Below are 20,443 nucleotides of genomic sequence, written 5' to 3' on the forward strand. Positions count from 1 at the left end.
CAATGGATCCTCTAGACACAACAAATAATTGCACTAAATAAGAGGTTGGTCAAAACTATAGTACATGGGATGGGATTTTTTAAGTGATATTTGATTATATTTATTTGAAATTGATACATTTATGATTTATCGAATTCTTTCCAAACATTAAATAATGGTTTTGTTTTTCAGTAGGTAGAAGATGGTGATGAAAGAATGAATACTAATACCCAAGATCCAATTGGGCTATTAAGATTTGGACAGGATGATCCAAACCATCCTTTAAACCATACCAAGGCGAAAATAGAATATTTAAAGAGAACTCTACCATATGAGAAATTTGAACAATTGATGAGATTAGCATACATTGATGACATGCCACCTAGCCTTAATGGTGATGATGATGATAGTGAAAATGTAGTGCATGAAGAAGGATTGAATGAAATGCTTACATGTTTCTTTGGGGATGGAAACAACGATGACAATAATGATCATATGGTTGACAATAACGATAACAATAGGGGTAATTACCACCAACATAATGTTGATGATAACAACCTGAAAGACTCCATCAAGCAAGCAACAGAGACACCCATGTTCAAATTGGGTGCAAGTAGAACCTCAAAAATGGCATGCACATTAATATTATAAAAAATAAAGTCACTATTTGGTTGGCTAGACAAAGGATTCACCACCCTACTGAAGTGAGTTGAAATCTATTTCTTACAATGCATTGCCAATTGGTGTACGCAATTCACAAAAATTCATTAACTTTGTTTATATTTATTTAAGGGAATTTTAAAACCATATATTGTATAGGAATAGTCATAATATATATTGACATATCAAACATGTTCATCATAAGTCAAACATTCAATTGATCTAATCATATAGTCAACATTATCATGGTTGACTTCAAACAATCCAGTTGATTAACCTCAAAATATAAGAATATTATTGAAGGGAATCTATAATATGTTGGAAAAATACAAGAAATTATTGAGTTGGATTACCGCTCTGTTAAATTTTGTATTTTTAAGTGTAGATGGTATGAAGCATTTGAGAGGACATGAAGACATGATACCCATAGTGAATTGTTTTCTATAGATTACTCAAAGTTCCTACCAGAGGATAAGTGATCTAGGTGGATATTGGTGGTCACCCACCTATTCCACCCAGAACTCCAGTTAGTTTCATCTGTTTCCTTGTTTATTGCAATGTTTACTATTTTTAGCAGTTTTTTCGGGTCCTGAACTTCCTGAGCAGTTTTGACCCCCTAAACAATATTTTTTGAGATCCGCAGTAGGCTTATTACCGTAGGCATGTGCTATGGCACGAGCCTATTGCAAATCTTGTAGTACTCAGAGAGATATTTCCAACAAGATATCGTACGCGCCAAACAAAGATAATATGACCAAGTTAAAACCCTGGGAAGTTGGCTGCCCAACCTACCCCAACGAGGCCCACAAACTCTTGGCGTTCCAACTACCGGGGTTAGGGTTTTGGTTGTTTAGGGATTTCCCTTGATGTTCAATAATAAATAGGTCCCTGAGATTCATTGCAACACAGTTTAGAGGCATGTAGCCGCCGCATCTCTTCTCAGAGATAAGCTACCATTGCCCGAGCTAGTTTATTTTCCATTATGTTTGTAAGCATATTTTAGTATTTGATATTAATGAAAGGAAGTGTTATTTCTGCTACATATCTTTATTTATGGTTATATCTGTAATTTTTTGCGTTCTTGTTTAAGTTTGGATCAGTGGTATCAAAGAGATTTTCTCTCTCTATTTTTCTTTGCATGTCCCTAACTAGGTCGGGATATAAGGAGTTAGGGCTCGAACTAGTCGAACCTTTGCAATACCAGCCTCGCAAATCTCGACGACCTCCCATAGTGGAAGAGAAGAAAGACAAGGGGGTAGGAGATCCTTTCAAAATATTGCTCGAAGAAGCCCTCGAGCCACAGAGGAACGCGATGATGGACAACTTTGCCCAGATCCTTCATTGACTACCTGAAGGCGAGACATCTTCTTCCAATAGCTACTATGGAAGTGCCACACCCTTTAAGGTAAAATTTAACTTTGACATCTAGATATTTGAAGGTTAGATAAATGCAAACACCGTATATAAATGGTTAAATCTGCTAGAAGGATATTTTTATGTTCATGATTTTTCCAGCCAAGAAAAGATTACTTTCGCACTTCTCAAAGTCGCCCCCCACGTCAAGGACTCATGGGAAACCTACTGTTAGAGGGAGGACGAAAGTTCACCCTCACTATTTTTAGCCACAACCACTTGGAATTCGTTCTTGGACGCCATTAAGGAGTAGTGATACCTTGTTGGGAGCTATGAGGATAAATACATAAAGTGGACCATGCTGCGACAGGAAGGGACCAAGACGTGCCAGAGTTTACCAATGTTTTGCATACCCTTCGCATGAAGTTGGATATCAAGAATTCTGAGTGACATTTGGTACTTAAGTACCGTGATTGTTTACACAGGTACATCCACGATGAGATGGAGTTCCTAGACATATCCTCGCTTGGTAAGACGTACCAATACTCTATCAAGATTGAGCAAAAGTTTAAGCATAAGAAGTGAGACTTTGGATATGCGAATCTAAAGCAAGGGAAAGGTGGCCCCAAACCGCAGACCAAAGGACAAAGCCAAGGTAGAGCAACCCAGGACAACCCAACGAAGCCGCAAGCATAGAACAACACCACAAAGACAAAGAGGAACATGGGAAAATGGTGAAGGTTCCATAAGAGCTCCACTCACAACACAAGTGAGTGTCAGGCCAAGCAGTCATTGGTGGCCGAGCTGAAGGCTTCCGAATCAGATGCATGTTTTGACTCTGAGTCAGGTACTGACAAGGGGAATGAAAAATGGAAGCAGATCATTGACGTGAATCCCAGTGCCATTGTGGCCACCACCAAGATCCAGAAAAATGAGCCTGAAGATCCAGAGGAGGGGGAAAGCCTCTTTCACTCACAAATGTAGGTGAAGGGTTCTCTGCTGCAGTTCATTATCAACAACGGGAGCCAAAAGAACCTCATTTTAGCAGAGGCCGTGAAGCAGCCGGGCCTACTGACCACAACACATCTGCAGCCGTACACCATCAGGTGGCTTCACTAAGGATGAGATCTCCGCATCAGCCAACAATGTCGCCTTCCCTACAACATCAATCCCTTCACATATGAATTGTGTGATGTTGCTCATCTTGAAGTTTGCGATGTATTATTAGGACAACCATACTTGTGGAAGCAACATGCTGTATATGAGTCTAGACCTCGCTTTGTGATTATTACTTTGGGAAATAAGTTGTACAAGATACCAGAGGTAGCCATGCCTACCGCCATCTCTTTGATCTATGCAAAGAAATGCAGTAAGATCATTTCGTAGACCAGGAAAATTGTTTTCCTTATGATTCGCCCTTAGGACAAGAAGACAATTATGGCCACAACTTCTAGATAGGGCTCCTCTGCAAAACAACAATAGATGGACAAGGTCATGGAGGAATACATGGACATGTTCGCCTCACCTATGGGGGTACGTCTGCACTATGAGGTCAAAAACTACATTAATCTAACCTCGAGTGCGCTGCTACCAATGGACCGATATATCGACACTTTGTTATGGAGAATGATGAAATCAAGAGGAAAATTCAAGAGCTATTACAGAAAGGGCACATCAGGCCAAGCTCATCATCCTGTTGGACCTTGACTGTATTGGTACAGAAGAAGGATGGGACAAAAAGACTCTGTATTGGCTATTAGGTGCTGAACAAGATCACTGTCCAGAATAGGTACCCAATCCCATGGATTGATGACCTTCTGGACCAGCTCAATGGGGCCAAATATTTCAGCAAGATTGACTTGAATTTCGGTTATCACCAGGTGCCTATCGAACCCTCTGATGTGTGGAAGACTACCTTCAAATCCAAGGAGGGCCTTTTCGAATGGTTGGTCATGCCTTTCAGGTTGACGAATGCCCCCGAAACCTTCATGAGGTTGATGGATGACATCTTGCGACCCTTCACCAATGCATTCATGGTGGTGTATTTAGATTACATCCTGATATTTAGCCAGAGCTGGGAAGAACACCTCCACCATATTCGACAGGTCCTCCAAACCTTGCGATAACACAAGATGTGTGCCAATTTGGAGAAATGCACTTTTGGCATGACCCAGGTTCAATATCTAGGGTACATCATTGATCGTGTGCATGTGGACCCAACCAAGATACAAGTCATTTGGGATTGACCAGCCCCAACCACTGTAAAAGATCTCCTCATCTTTCTGGGCCTTGCCAATTTCTACCGCAGGTTCATGTTGGGATTCTCCCAGATCACTTGGCCTATAATTCAAGTCACCAAAGGCGGAGCGAAAGTGAAGTTATTTTGGTTCAAAACCCAACAGAAGGCATTTTTCGAGTTGAAGCATCACCTTTACTCCACACTAGTGCTCAAATTACCAGATCTGCAACAACCATTTGAGATTGAGACTGATAACTCTGACTATGCCATTGGTGCAGTTCTTACTCAACAGGGGCATCCGATGGCTTGCCACAATGAGACACTTTTAAACACAGTCTGAAAGTATCCCACCTATGACAAATAAATGTATTCCATTATGTAGTCCTGCCATCAATGGAAGCATTACAGTATGGGGAAGGAAATGATCATCCACACAAACCACCGACCCCTACAGTTCATACAAACACAAGGGAAGTTGCAGAACAATCGCCATCATAAATGGTCTACATACCTGCAACAATTCCATTTGAACATTAAGTACAAGAAAGGCAGCACCAATAATGTTGGAGACTATCTCAACTGACCACTAGTCACGGCGCTGATCACTATGCTCGACTCCTGTGGGAACGAGACTTTAGGGTGGCTGCATTTATACAAGAGCGATCTAGAATTCGACAACACATACCATACACTCCTGGAAGGTAAGAAAGCTCCAAAATTTCACCTCCAGGATGCACTGTTATGCCACCTAAGACACATCTGTGTTCCTTCAAGCGAGCATGCCAAGATGGTTTGGGAGGCGCACTATAGTTGGGTCGCTAGACATTTCAGAATAGAGAAAATAGTGGTAGTGTTGCAGAAATATTTTTATTGGTCGAACCTTCGTCAGGGTGTTGGAAAGTACATTAGATCCTGCACTTCATGCACCATTGCTAAACCAACCATCAAGAAGCAAGGCCTATATACCCCTTTGCCTACTCCTAATCGACCTTGGGAATCCATATCCATGGATTACATGTCGGGCCTTCCTTCTACTAAGCACGACAATGACCACGTTTTCATGGTCATTGAAAGATTCTCTAAGATGGCCATTATGGCGGCCTGCAAGAAGAGTATCACAACAAAGGCCACTGCTAAGCTCTTCTTTGAGCGAGTGTGGGTACACTTTGGGATCCCATAGTCCATTGCCTTAGATCAGGACATCAAATTCCTGAGTGCATTTTGGTCAAGTCTCTGGTCGATGTTGGATACCAAACTTACTAAGTCCACAACTTTCCACCCCGAAACTGATGGCCAAACAGAGGTCGTCAACAAGGTGATCATACAAATTATGCGCATGTACAATTCAAAGTATCCACTCAGATGGGATGAAAGCCTCCCCTATGTCCAACACAGATACAACAGAGCTCTCCATAGCTCAACGAGCCACAACCCCTTTCAAGTAGGGCTAGGATTTCAACCATTATGTCCCATTGATGTAGCCATACTATTTGCGGCTACCCAAGCAGATTCAGCTCACGTCCATTCCAAAGTCGACAGGGCTAAAAAATTCATTGAGAGCATTCAACACATCTTCCAACAGGTCCATGATATATTGGACAAAGCCAATGTTAAGGACAAGCAGTGCCGTGATCAACATCGGGTGCCGCACAAGTTCCAGGTGGTCGACAAAGTTTGGCTACATTTATAGAAGGAGCACCTCGGTGGACCTCACCGCGGGATTCACTCGCTCCAATATGGGCCATACACCATCACCAAGCCTGTAGGGGACAATTACTTTGAGCTCAACATTCCACCGTTCCTTGGTCTACACCTAGTGTTCAATGTAGACAACCTTCGACCATACTTTCTACCATTGCTGGACATATTCGACATTGTAGAACAACTCACACCAATAGAGCTAAACCCATACTGCATGGAACAGGCCACAACTGATTAGATAATGGAAACACAAATCAAGAACACTCACCAACAAAGGATCCAACTATATCGAGTTTTCAAAGCAAACCAACTCCTTCACCAGGGCAAGTGGTTCACTAGGGACCAAGTTCAACAGAAACTTCCTCACCTCATGGAGGCTCTACACGCAATGGGGACCATTGCTCCCTAAGGAGGGAGGAATGATCTAGGTGTATATTGGTGGCCACCCACCTATTCCACATAGACCTCCAGTCGGTTTCATCTGTTTCATTGCTTATTGCAACATTTACTGTTTTTAGCAGTTTTTTGGGTCTTGAACTTTTGAAGCAATTTCAACCTCCTAAACGATGTTTTTTTTGAGGTCCACAATAGGCCCATGGCCTCCTACCGCAAATCCTGTAGTACTCAGAGATACCTTTCCAACAAGATATCATATGTGCCAAACGAATATAATATGACCAAGTTACGACCTCGGGAAGTTGGCTGCCCAACTAACCCCAACGAGGCCCACAAACTCTTGGCATTCCATCTCTTGGGGTTAGGGTTTTGGTTGTTTAGGGTTTTCCCTTGATGTTCAATAATAAATAGGCCCTTGAACCTCATTGTAACACATTTCAAAGGCATGTATTCGCCACATCTCTTCTCAGGGATAAGCTACCATCACCCAAGCTAGTTTATTTTCCATTCTGTTTGTAAGCATATTTTAGTATTTGATATTAATGAAAGGAAGTGTTATTTCTATTGCATTTATGTATTTATGGTTATATATGTAATTTGTTGCATTCCTATTTAAGTTTGGATCAATAAGGAGCCTTAAATTTTACCAATTCATTGTGAGAAGGTATTTCTTTAACTCAAGAAGAAGCGATAGTGATCAATAATTTATTAATACATTGTTTATCATGAATATATACATGTGTTTATTAATCAATAAAATTGTTATAACATGTGTCTAATATATGTATGTACTCGTTCATGTGCAAGTATTTTTCTATGAAGATATTCTGCACCTAAAATGGATACTTGTCATACATTATGATCCAAGACTAAGGCATGTATTTGATGATGCATTAGTGGATATTGAGAAAAACAATGACGACCAACAAAATGAGAGAGAGGGATTAAAGAACATCGAAGAAATTGACATCCATGATGATGCTGAAGATGGTTATGTTCAGGCACAAGAAGATAACAATATAAAGTTAGATGATGTTATGGAAGACAACAATATGGATGGTATATAAAATGATGATCCAAATACATCTGGTAATAATATGGATGGTCTATAGTCAGATTTCAATGATGATGAAGATGATGCAGGTCAAGATGAGGATGATGATAATATTAACTACTTGAAAGATCATATGAACATTGACAATGATACACTAGATGACATTGTTGCAGACAATGATGTTAATGACCAAGACTTCTAAATTTTCAGAATTATTTGTAATCCATGTTTAAAAAATGATGATTCTTATGGCCTAAACTTTGAAATGCTTCAGTATTATTTGTGTCAATACAAATTACCTATTGCAATATCATTAAAGTGTTCAAGATATGGTATGAATTGTTGGCAAAAAAAAATAGGATTACTTGAATGCTTCTTCCATTCATTTTGTATCAACATATGTTCGTGAAGACATAAAAGTTAATAAAATATTAATGCACATATCTCACAATGATTTGAATAAGCAACTTCATTATTTTTATTTTGTTTGCATTTTAATGTTGGTAGACATAATTTTTTATTATGTTTTATTAAGAACTAAACATAAAATAATTAAACAAAATAAAATGTTTTAATCGCCTAGAATTAGATGAAAATTTAATAAATTAAAGCTCATTTTTAGTTTCCTATCTCATATCAAAACATGAATATTCAATATCAATAATATCTTTTAAATTAACATATATAACAATCCAAATCAATCTTAATTAAAAAAATATTATTAAAAATTACATCACATATTGTAAAATAAAACTTTTGATAATAAAATAATTATAAATTTACAAAAAAATGCCATTAACCAATAATAACTAGCTCCTTACCCTTTAAAACCCCTCAACCCCTACTGCCTAAGCACCTTTAATCCCATAACCCCTAATCCATGAACCCTTAAGACCTAATCCCTTAATCCATAATCCCAAAACACAGAAACCCAAAATCCCTTAAATCCCTAAGCAATTGACCCTTAAACACTTTAGCATTAATCCTCAAACCCTTAGCCCTACACCCTTAGTCCCTAATCCCTTAACACAAAATCCGTAAATCACCTAACCCCTAAGCCATTAACCCTCAAAACCTTAATCTTTAATCCTCGAATTCTTAAGTCCTAAACCTTTAATCCCTAATCCTTTAACACAAATTCCCTGAATCACCTAACCCCCAAGTCATTAACCCTTAAACCCTAATCCCTAAACCCTTAAGCCATAAACCTTTAATTCTTAATCCCTTAACATAAAATCCTTATATACCCTACACCCCGTGGGCATTCCCTATAACTATTAGCACTCCTAATTCCCAATCCTAAATTCATAACCATTATAATAACTAACCCCATGATGTACAAGTCTTATCACCCCTAAATTGTATAACACATAACAACTATAATCCCATGCCCCTATAACCCTTAACACCTACTAATTTTGACCCCTAACGTCTATTATCTAATATAGCTTGTAACCATAACCACTATATCCCAAAAAGCATAACCCTATCACCCTTAACTCTTGAAATGTAACCATTATCACTAATAAAATCTTAGCTATAACAACTATACTTGTTAACTAGTAACATATATGATCCATAACCTAATCCCATATACAAATATATTCTCTAACTCCTATATGCCCTAACCCATAACCTATATGACACGTCCAAACACTTTTCATTTTTAAACCTTAAACCAAATAACCCCTATCCTTAAATGCATATATCCTTTGGACTTGGCATTAATAACCAAAATTCCTAAATTATTATATCCACTATAGTTGATAACTACTATAACTTATAATCCTTAACACTCTGAAAACTCCCAACCCCTATAAATCCTCACCTTATAACCCCTTAAAAAAAACCCCTAACCCTTAACAAATAACCCTAATAAACTCTAACACATATTTCAAAACCCCTAGCTTATAACCCACATAACCTTTAATCCCTCTATCCCATAGCCTAAAACATATATAAATCCTAATAATACCCATTGTGTGACCTTATAAACCTTATCCTTATCCTTTATAAGCCTTAATAACCAACCCACAGTCCTTAATCCCCATACTCACTAAATCTGAACCACTATAACCCATATATGGTAACATCTATAAAACATAACCCATGTCAATTTTCTTGCCTTTAATCCCCATCACCTATAAACCCTAACATATCACCCACAACACTTATTATTATTCTTGACCCATTAAACCCTTTTCACTATCACTTTAACCTATAATTAGTGATCTCTATAAATAAGAAACTATATAACTTATACAACCATTGAACCAAATCACATAAGCCTTAACCATAACCCCTAATTCCTAATTAACCATTGTATTCCCTTACCTTAATATTATTTAACCCTAAATGCTAGTCCATGTAGGTTATATCACCCCTTACTCCTATTACCACCATCCACTAACCCTTAAATCTCTTAACCATTATCACCCCTAAGTTATAGCCTTTATAGCTCCTAACTAGTAACCCCTAATTCTTATATCCCTAATCTTTAACCCATGACCCTTGACATGTATAACCTGTATCCATTATAAGACTTATCCCCAAACACTTAACCATGATAAGCCCTCATTAGTGACACATGTATCTCATAACCCTTAATCCCTTATCACTCCTAATTTCTAACCCTGAATCCCTAACCATTATGACATCTAACATCCTCATGACATCCAACCCTTATCACCTTAAACCATGTAACATATAACATCTTGAATCCCTAATCTATATAAAATCTAACCTCTAGTGATTAACACCTCTACTTAGTAATCTTATATCATATAACCCATATAATATTTAACTCTTGTAACTCCCAAACCATAACCCTTATCACTCATATTCATTAACCCACATAAAGTGACTTCTATAGCTAGTAACCTTAACAACCCAAAACATATAACACCTAACCCCTATAATCACTAACCACTATATACCTACTAATTAACCCCTCAACTTTACTAACCCTTAATTTAATATAATCTTTAACCAATAACTTGTTTATGCATAAACCCCCTTGCCATTAACTTATGTAACCCATAAACTCTATAACTACTCACCCCCACTTTGTAACACTTAATCCCTATAATTCCCAATCACTTATATGTGTCATATTTAATGCTTATTATATATAATTTTCAGCCTTTAAAACCCCTATGACCCTTAATCCCCATCTAATTATTATAAGACCCAATAACCCATAACTTTTATACACCAAATCCATATAACTTTGGTGCCTATCTTCCAACTAGTATAACCTATGACCCTCATAATCCTTAAACCCCAATCCCCAATGATCCTAATTACAAAATACCTTAACTTCTAAAAACCTTAGCCCATAACCATTTTATTCCCGCACTTCTAAAATATCTAACCTTTAACCCTTAATCATTATAATCCATATATATCATACCTAATTAACCCTTATTTCCCTTAATCCCTAATAGGAAGCAAAACTAGAATATAAAAAGCTAAATTGGATGTTAGACATGATGGAAATGAAAACCATAATGATGGAGACGATGATGAGAATGATGTCCCTAAGTCTTAAAATCCTCTCATACCATCAATGCATGCACCTAGTCTAATTGTGTCAAATTTCAACGCATACAAGAACAATTTGAAGAAATTTCAACGTTGGCCCCATTCACTGCTCACTGAGTGACGTCGGTGGATGACATTGGTGATGGACATGTTGGAAGACGTTCCATAATATTTCAAGAGAGTTTCGACAAAGATTCCATAGATGGGAATCAAGAATGATGACAATGAGACTGCATGATGAAAGTTGATGATCTCAAATATTATGCAAGGATGTCAGACATACTTGAGTCTTGAAACCCTCGCATACCATCAAGGCATGTGCCCAGTCTAACCATGTCAAATTTCGACGCATATAAGAACAATTTGAAAAAATTTCAACATTAGCCCCATTCACTGCTCACCATGTGGCATTGATGGATGACATTGGTGATGGACGTGTTGGAAGACATTCCATGGCATTTCAAGAGAGTTTCGACAAAGATTACGTAGATAGGAATGAGGAATGATGACAATGAGACTACATGATGAGCATTAGTAACAACCCCTGGTTGATTTTCCATGTAAATAAAAATAAGACCAAGGTCATGGGACACATATTCCAAGCTGAATGGTGGGAAAAGCATTATAGTGGGCATCATTTGTGGTTTATTAATGACTATGGAAATTGGTAAAGGCATTGGAAAAGTCACAAAGGAAATAATTGGCATTTAATTATGAGAAACAAGGAAAATAAGAGAAAAGGAAGGTGAAGACACACAAATTTGAATGCAAAGGAAATTAGAGGAAAAATGACGGAAAATGAAGAAAAAGGAGACATCAATAATGAAAAGGCATAAAAAAATAGTTCATAGCTTTTTGTCAGTTTTGGCTTGGATCACTATCAGAGAGAGAGAGAGCAAGCAAGTAAGCAAGCAAAGGAAAGCAAAGGCCTAGCAAATGAAGGAAAATGGCAAGAAAAGGAAAGTAAGGGAGCACAAGGAGAAATTTGGATCAACAACTACAACAAGAAGATCTTACAGGTAACAGGTTGCATGTGTAATTTCCTTGTCGGGATGTGAATGCATGGTACATGCATTTGATTATTTGGTCCATTTGCATTCATTTGCATGGGTTTTGCCTGGATTGATAATGGTTTCAGCCTTGCCTTGCCATTTCCAGATAGACATGGTGTGATGGGATTCATTCTTGGTTGAGCTTTGGATTGCCGGAAGATTTTGGATCTGGTTGAGGTGGTCTCAAGAAAATCCCAAGGGTTGGGGGGGGATGTAATGTTCCCTAATAGTAATAATAGTTAAATAAATAAAACAATACAATTTTTTTTTGTAAGCTTGGCAGTACCTTTCCATTCATTCATTTCAATAATCAGGCAGGTTACAAACATAAGAAACGTTCGGTGGCCTCAATCTACCTAGTGGGAAACCAAGTCTGTTGGCCACCAAACCACATTATAAGCCATCCAAAACATAAATATTTTGAGTCTCTCTGCCCAATACTTATAGGACTTGTAGTCTGTAAACCATCTACTAAACATAAAACTATAAACATAAATGCTACCTGACATATACATCAAAATATAAGCAAAAAATTATAAGACAAGACTTTCCATCAACTAGTCATCTGACGATTCCACCAGAGCAGGATATTTTTCACTTGAGCCTACAATTCAGATTGAGGTAAACAGGGAATGTGGCACTCAATGTGGCCAAGGCGAGCATTCTGGTGCTACAGCTGGAGTTGAATTAACTGGAGTTCTTTCTTAATTTCTCTGAGACCCGGGTCATGATCCTCATTTGCAACTATATTGAAAGAGGAAGCCATTTCTTTAGCAACAATACATTTCATAAGCCCAAAAAGATGAACAGACTGTTTATACAAAGTGAGGCGACCGCAGGTGTAACCAAGGTTGGGAATCAAATCGCTCCAATCCTCCGCCGTCGGCTCAATCTCAACTTTCAAATTTAATTCATCCTCCTAGGTTGAAATCAGATTCTTTACCTCAATCACAGTCACTACACAATAGGCATGAATGGTGATTTGCAAAATCTCATCATCCATTTTCCTTCCACGTTGGCATGGAGGTCTACCAGACATCAAGCCTTTTTCCTTGCCCTTGCCACCTTGATTCTTGCAACCACGACCTCCGCGCCTAGAGGCACCACCACCAGGAGGAGTCTTCACCATGATGAACAGAGTTGGACCACCCTTCGTTGACTTGCTCTCACCTACCCACACTTGAGACCCAACCCACTATGCAAAGGCCAGAGGGAGAAGTGACTTAGGAGGACCTGGAGTAACAACAATACAGAAAAACAAATCGAAAATCAAACTTAAACTTAATAGGAGGACAAAAGGACAGAGGTAGCGCCAGACGACACTACACCACACCATGAATCCACCGCCTAAGCCAATACTCAGAGAAAATCAAGAACCCTCCCGGAGTGTGAGGCACCTTCTGAATGAGAACAACGACCCCCCTACACTCTTGAGACTAGAGTCCGTAGATTCGACCTCATCCAAATGCTTGAAACCTTGCTCTCCTCAGGGTTTTCCAATGTAGTTTAAACTTAGAATGGTAAGGTTCACATTCAACATGCAGAGTAAACATAATAAATATGACCCAAAAACCATGAATCATGCCCATACGTGATACAAATTGCTAAAAAAGACGGAGATCGACATAACATAGTCGAGAAAGCCAGAGCTTGTAATCACAGAAACTTTCCAATTCACCATTGTTCCTTTTCCCCTCCAAACGCAAGGTGAGTCACTAATTGCAGCCCCCAACCCAGTGAATAGGATAAGCATAAGAACATACCAAACCATTTGCGCCATCCGCGAGCAAAGACAAACCACTACAGAGTTTCCTCCTCGCGTTCCCAACGCCACAAACTAGAAAACAGTTGTCTCAGGCCTCTTAAGATACAAATAACACTAGTTAGATTGTCGGGCAAATGTTCGCATGTAATCCTCCTCTCCCACCACTTGGAATTTTAATAGCTTTCCAAACTGCACGTCGTGGATCCGCTGCGATCTACGACCCTTCATGTCATTAAGGAGGAGGAGCGTGTGAGGGCATGGAAGAGGCCACCCACTAACCATTGGTATTAAATGATCAATCATGATGAGGATTCCCATGAGGATCTCCAATTAGCTCGCACCTCGATCACGGGAAAATAATAATATTAAAATATAAGTAAATAAATAATAAAAAATAAAGAAAATATAATAATGGTGAATAAATAGTAGAAAATAAAGAAAATATAATAATAATAAATAAATAATAAACAATAAAGAAAAGATAATAATGGTAAATAAATAGTAAATAATGAAGATAATATAATAATAATAAATAATAAACCAAAGTTCTAAATAAATATATATAAAAGTCAACTATGAAAATAAGTAAAGTTGACAAAAAGTTAAAAATAATAAAATAAGAAAGAGTTAAATTAAGCGAAATATCCCCGGATGCGGGTGATATGTGAGACGGGACAGGCGTGGGTGGCTGGACACATGCCGACCTTCGGCCATCACGTGGCACCCACAGCAAACAGCAGGAAAGGACGCGGGCGGTTTAAGGCAAAGGGGCATGGGATAGTTAATGCCTGGAGAACTTATTCGACCCAGCGGATGGCAACAGTAATGGCGGATGTGATCCCGAGCAGGGTAGGTGAGGAGGTTGGGAATAAAACAGGGTATGAGCAGGGAATGTTGGTAGTTATGCAGACGACTGGCCTCTCTGTCTTTGTAGAGATACCTTCTCAGACGGACGGGCTCATCACTCGTTCGACTCTGGTAGCAGAAAGTCTGGTTCATCCCGCGGCTTGTTGGAATTCTCGTCCCTCAATGGTGAGACCTCGACAGCGTATGCTCAGCCGTCGAGGCACTTCCAGAGGAGGGGTCTCACGCAGGCATGAAGGGGACAGTGTTGGCCATTGCTGCCACTGCAATCTTGCTAGCTCTATTGGAGCCAACCCCCTACATTCCAGTCAATTCCTGGATGCAGGGGCTTCGGGCTCGGCTACCTTGCCAGCCTTTGGCTCCACCATCTTCAATTTTACCAGCTCCACAAATAACCCAAGGATCAGCGCGCATGTTTCTATACTGTTTATTGAGAATGCTCAAGACGATGACGACTCCATGGATGAACAAAGGCAACGGATGAATGTCAACCCAGGGCAAGCAGTGCAGGCTCCGGAAGCTGATAAGGAGCAGGAGGCAAAGGTACCGGCTACAGACTCGGAAAATGCTAAGCATACTCAGAACGTTCAAAAGGCGGAAACTGGGGAAGAGGCAGCGACTTTTCCTACTGATGCTGAACGAGAAACCTATGGGTGGTGCCGAATTGAGGAAGAGCAATTGGACGAATGAAGGCGCCCGCACTCAAGGTTCTATTGGCTTTTCGCCTGGTCTACTGGTCTTATCGGCTATTTGTCTTTGGTTCAGTTATGGTCTTTGGCGTTTTCTGTTTTGTCATCTCTGTTTTGGAATTTTTGCTAATGAATTGGGCAAGAACAGTCTCCCCTGCGAGGGAGGAAATGGATGGCGCCCCTGTAGGGGCCGGCTCTGGTGGTCAATCTCCTTTTTGTCTGATGCCCCTGCGTGGGCTTGCACCTATGGTCAGCCTTGGTTTTTAGTTTGTTGCCCCTGCGCGGGCTTGCAGCTGTGGTCAGTCTCGGTCTTAGTCTGGTGCCCCTGCGTGGGCGAGATCTTGCTTTTGTGTTTGGTGCATTATCGGCTCTTGGGTGTGATGCCCAGAGCCTGTCTCACACTGGTTTCGCCATGATGTATTTTCGACCTCTGTACATATTTTAATAGATTAGTTTTTTACCGAGAAAAAATAAAATTAAGCGAAATATTAAATTAAGTAAAACTTAAAATAAAGTAAAACTTAAAATAAAGATACAAAAGTTGCATGTTGACACATGGAATGTGTGCATCAGACCCCCTTTCCATTTTTTGGTCTATTTAATGGACAATGAGGAAGATGAGATTCATCATTTATTCATCCATTCTCTTGGGAGAAAGTGTTGTTGAGGGCTCAGGGTTCTCTTGGGAGAAAGTGTTGTTGAGGGCTCAGGGTGGCTGTAGTAAGTTGATTGAGGGCTGGGGGTGGCCAATTGTAGAAAGGTTATGTGCAGTTGGGTGGAGAGTTGTCCCTAAAATCTTTGTTTCTATTAGTAGAATTCAAAGAGTATTCAACTCCAAAAGCACAAGTAAGGAATATTGCTATATAGGTAACTCGTCTCTGCGCATGTTTTTCGAAAATTCTATGTTAAATAATTGAATAATTGATTGTTGATTATTAATCATATAAATTGATGTAAATTTGTATATTTTAAATCGGGGTTTTTACATATGGTAAGCGGGTTTCAACTCTGTTTGACCTCTACATAAAAATTTGGAGAAAAATACTCAATTAAATTTTATTAATAATTTTGAGAAAAAAATTACTCAATTAAATTTTATTAATAATTTTGCTTTTAATAACTAGTAAAAATTTAATCAAACTTTTATCAATAATTTTGTTTTTAATAATTTTAAAATTTAATCAAACTTTTATTAATAATTTTATTTATAAATAAAATTTAATAAAACTAAATTTGAAACATAAATACAATTTTTAACTTTTTAAATAAATTTTATTTATTTAAATTATTAAATATAAACCTTAAACATTTTTTTTTATTACATACAATTAACTTGAATATGCTATTAAAATATTTCTTTTACTTATTTTAAACCATCCTAATAAAAATAAACTTTACACACTTGTTTTTTACAAGCACGATTACTCTAAAATATCTTAATATAATGATAGATATACATATTCTAAATAAATTATAATTTACTTTTTATTTAAAAAATAAATAAATAAAAAAGATAGAGAGATTCTGTATAATTGACAATCTCCAGATATTCTCCATAATTTTATGGACTAACGGTGGGATCATTGAAAAGAATTCGAGTTAGAAATCCTTAAATCTATAAAATATAGAAAAAAAACTGCCCATGAAAATAAATGAACATCAATTCTTCATAATTATCGAAAAACCACTGCTTTTCCTCATCAAACCATCTTCCATTAGGATTCTCATATTCATAAAAATAACCCATTAGAATTATAAAATATATTTATTTTAATAAAAATATAAACCATTTTCAATATATTTATTTATTGTACCCTATAAAAAAAACAAGAACATACATTTGTAATTTAGAACAAAATTTTAAATATCTTAACCATGATAAAGTAACTCTCAAGAAAAGGAAATTTATTGTTAAAAACGAATTTACTTAATTAAAAATAAAATAAAGGGTACGAATTTTGCAAGATCCACATCATTGATTAATGGACAAAGGGGAACAGAAACTAACTCAACTGAAGTCCTCTCTCCTAGAGGTAGATATGAACTATATCTCTCTCCCTCGATTTCATATAGAATTTTGGGCAATTTCATAGGCCTTAATTGTGAAATCCCAAATTTACTGGTGGGTGTGCCACATGATGAGGTAAAGTGGTTTACCCATAGTTATAATGCTCTCCAATTATTTTAACGATGAGTTTTTATCTATAAAATTAATTTTTTCATGTGATTTTAAAAACATCATATAAACATTGGAATTGATGGCTATTATACAGACATACAACATAGTCACATATTTTATTAAAGAGTGATTTTGCATTGCCATGTTCCCCTAATTACATAACAAAAATTCTATTTTTAGAAACGATTGTAGCTTTTAGTAACAATATCCAAAACAAAAATACTATTGCTATGTTCCCCTAATTACATAACAAAATTCTATTGGTAGAAATCTAAAACAAAAGTACTATTGCTAGTGTATGAGAGAGATTTGAGAAGTTTACAAGTGTTTTTAGCCACATAAAAATTTGTTTATTCTATTATTTCAGTCAGAAGTTTGTTTTTTTATTTTTGTTTTGTTTTTGTTTGTTTTTTATTTTGTTTTTTGTTTTGTTTTTGTTTGTTTGTTTTTTATTTTTTTTATATAGTATTAGTCAGAAAGTAAAATTTGTTTATTCTATTATTTCCGTCATAAGTTTTTTTGTTAATAAGTTTTTTTTAGTCAAAAAGAAATTATATTAGAGTTAATTGAGTAAGAATATAACTACTTTGAAAGAACTATGACCTGCCTTTCATTTTTTTTTTAAGATGGTTACTAGAATATAAAATTTTCAATGAATTTTCATTTTTCTATGTAATTTCTAGTAAAAATTTGTGACAAAATTCATTGAAGTATAATATAAAACTGCCCATAGTTTATTAAAAAACAGTCTATGGATTTGTCCCTTAATTTATGGGAATTAATTTGCCTTAATTTATGGGAAATTAATTTGCATGAAATCCACAAGTTTTCCTGCAAGTCAACTGAAACCAAGAGAAAACCCTTCATTTATAATTTCAATTAATCAAAATAATTATGATTTACCACTAAATTATGTCGTTGGGTGTTTAAATTAATCAAATAACTTTTTTTTAATTACTCGGTAAAGCGTTCCTTTGAAATTAACTCCTCTTTTTGCCTACCTGTCATCTTTATGGGCCACCTACCTGTCATCTTTAAGGGCCATAGGATGATATGTTAAACCATTGCGAAAATTTCAGCCGTTCGATCAAAGTAGTTACAATTCGTTGCTGAAACGGTTAGCCGACTCCTTTTTGAATGCTTTTAGATCCCTCTGTGTCATCTTGATTCCGGGTCCAACTGCAATAAGCACAAAAGCTTAACCAGTGATCTTGATTCGGGGTCCGTCTGCGCATTAATACAAGAGGGTACCCTTTTCATTTTTCAGGTCCATTTTAAACGAAGAAGCTGTCGGTTGCCAAAGGCCGAATTAATGTGAAGTGGATGTGGCAACTTTTACTACTCGGTTTCCCCGGCCTTTGGCCAATAGTGACAGGAGAAACAGTGCTCGTTTAAGTCGTAGCTTACCCACTACTATCTCGCTTATATCCGGTTGAATAATCACCAGCTTTCCGATTATTATTCACCTGAAATTATTAGTAACTGCCGATATCCATAGGTCTTGTGCCAGTTTCAGTAGCCATTCCCAAAGGCAGAGAGAGCTGCCATTTTCAATGTGGAGAACTTTCAGACTCTAAAAGGGCCCTGCTACCTGCCACTTGTTGTTCAAGATTTTGCATAAAACATGGGTTACAATGTTGTTAGGATTAAATACAGAATGAAAAGGTTGTGTTTAGAGCCACATGCAGCTTCAGTTTTTTAATAAAAAATTACTTCCTTATTTGTAAATTTATACCCATGAATAGGTCCAAAGTATAATTATTCTGTGTGTGTCTAAGGTTCCAGGGACAATCATGAATCGGCATTTGCATTTTAACCGTAAACATACAATTTCTTCAACACTTGTATTTATTGTTTCAGAAACAAAAAATTTTAAATTTTTAATAAGTGTTTTTATTTAAATTCTTTTTATTAATTAATAATTTCTTAAATATCATTATAATAATTAAGAAAGTTTAAATAATGTTTTATATTAGTATTTTTACTGTTTTTAATTTTTTATATTTATATAATTAATAATTTTATGATTTTTCTGCAAAGTCTTATAAGTTGGTCATTTATTTATTAGGATGTATGAGTATAAGAATAAGAGGCAGGTCCATACACATCTCCAATGAAATCTATCAGAGATTGATATTGATGGCCAAATTGTGTAAATATTTGTTTGAATGACATTTTATTTACTAATTTTTATATTGAGTGATTCTCTATATTTGATAGAAATAAAAATGATCTCTTTCTAAATGAATTAAAAACTAATTTGCTTAGAAGACCTCTATCATAATTTTACTACAACCCTCTCATATTTTATTAACAAGTTCTCAATTGAAGTTTCAAATAAAAAAAATAGCAAAACCAATCCATCGTATGACAAAGATAAAGATTGTAAAAGTGTGAGGAGAGCAAAAGTATAAAGATTGTAAAAGTGTGAGGAGAGCAAAAGTGCGAGGAGAGCAATTAAGGAAGCTGTTGATGAATCTCTTAAAATGGACAAGATAAAAATATACAAAGCCCTAACTAAAAGGAAAAAGACAAAGCCCTAACTAAAAGGAAAAAGAGGCAGTACATTTGTCAAAGACAAGAGAATCTCTTACACCTCTCTAAGGTAGCTCCTAAGAAATTTTGGAAGACAAGAGAATCTCTTACACCTCTCTAAGGTAGCTCCTAAGAAATTTTGGAGGAAGATTCTGACTAGAAAGACTAAAGATAATAATAAAATTGCTCTCTTACACCTCTCTAAGGTAGCTCCTAAGAAATTTTGGAGTAAAATTGCTCTCTTACACCTCTCTAAGGTAGCTCCTAAGAAATTTTGGAGGCAGATTTTGACTAGGAAGACTAAAGATAATAATAAAATTGCTCTTCATGATTGGAATACCTATACTAAAGATAATAATAAAATTGCTCTTCATGATTGGAATACCTATCTTAAAAAGCTTTATGAATCTCCAAATGTCATGGATAATTTGGAA

Source organism: Pinus tabuliformis, chromosome 4_1 (assembly GCF_031772625.1).
Source record: "Pinus tabuliformis cultivar Carrire ecotype Pingquan chromosome 4_1, CPIR1, whole genome shotgun sequence".
NCBI classification, from domain to species: domain Eukaryota; kingdom Viridiplantae; phylum Streptophyta; class Pinopsida; order Pinales; family Pinaceae; genus Pinus; species Pinus tabuliformis.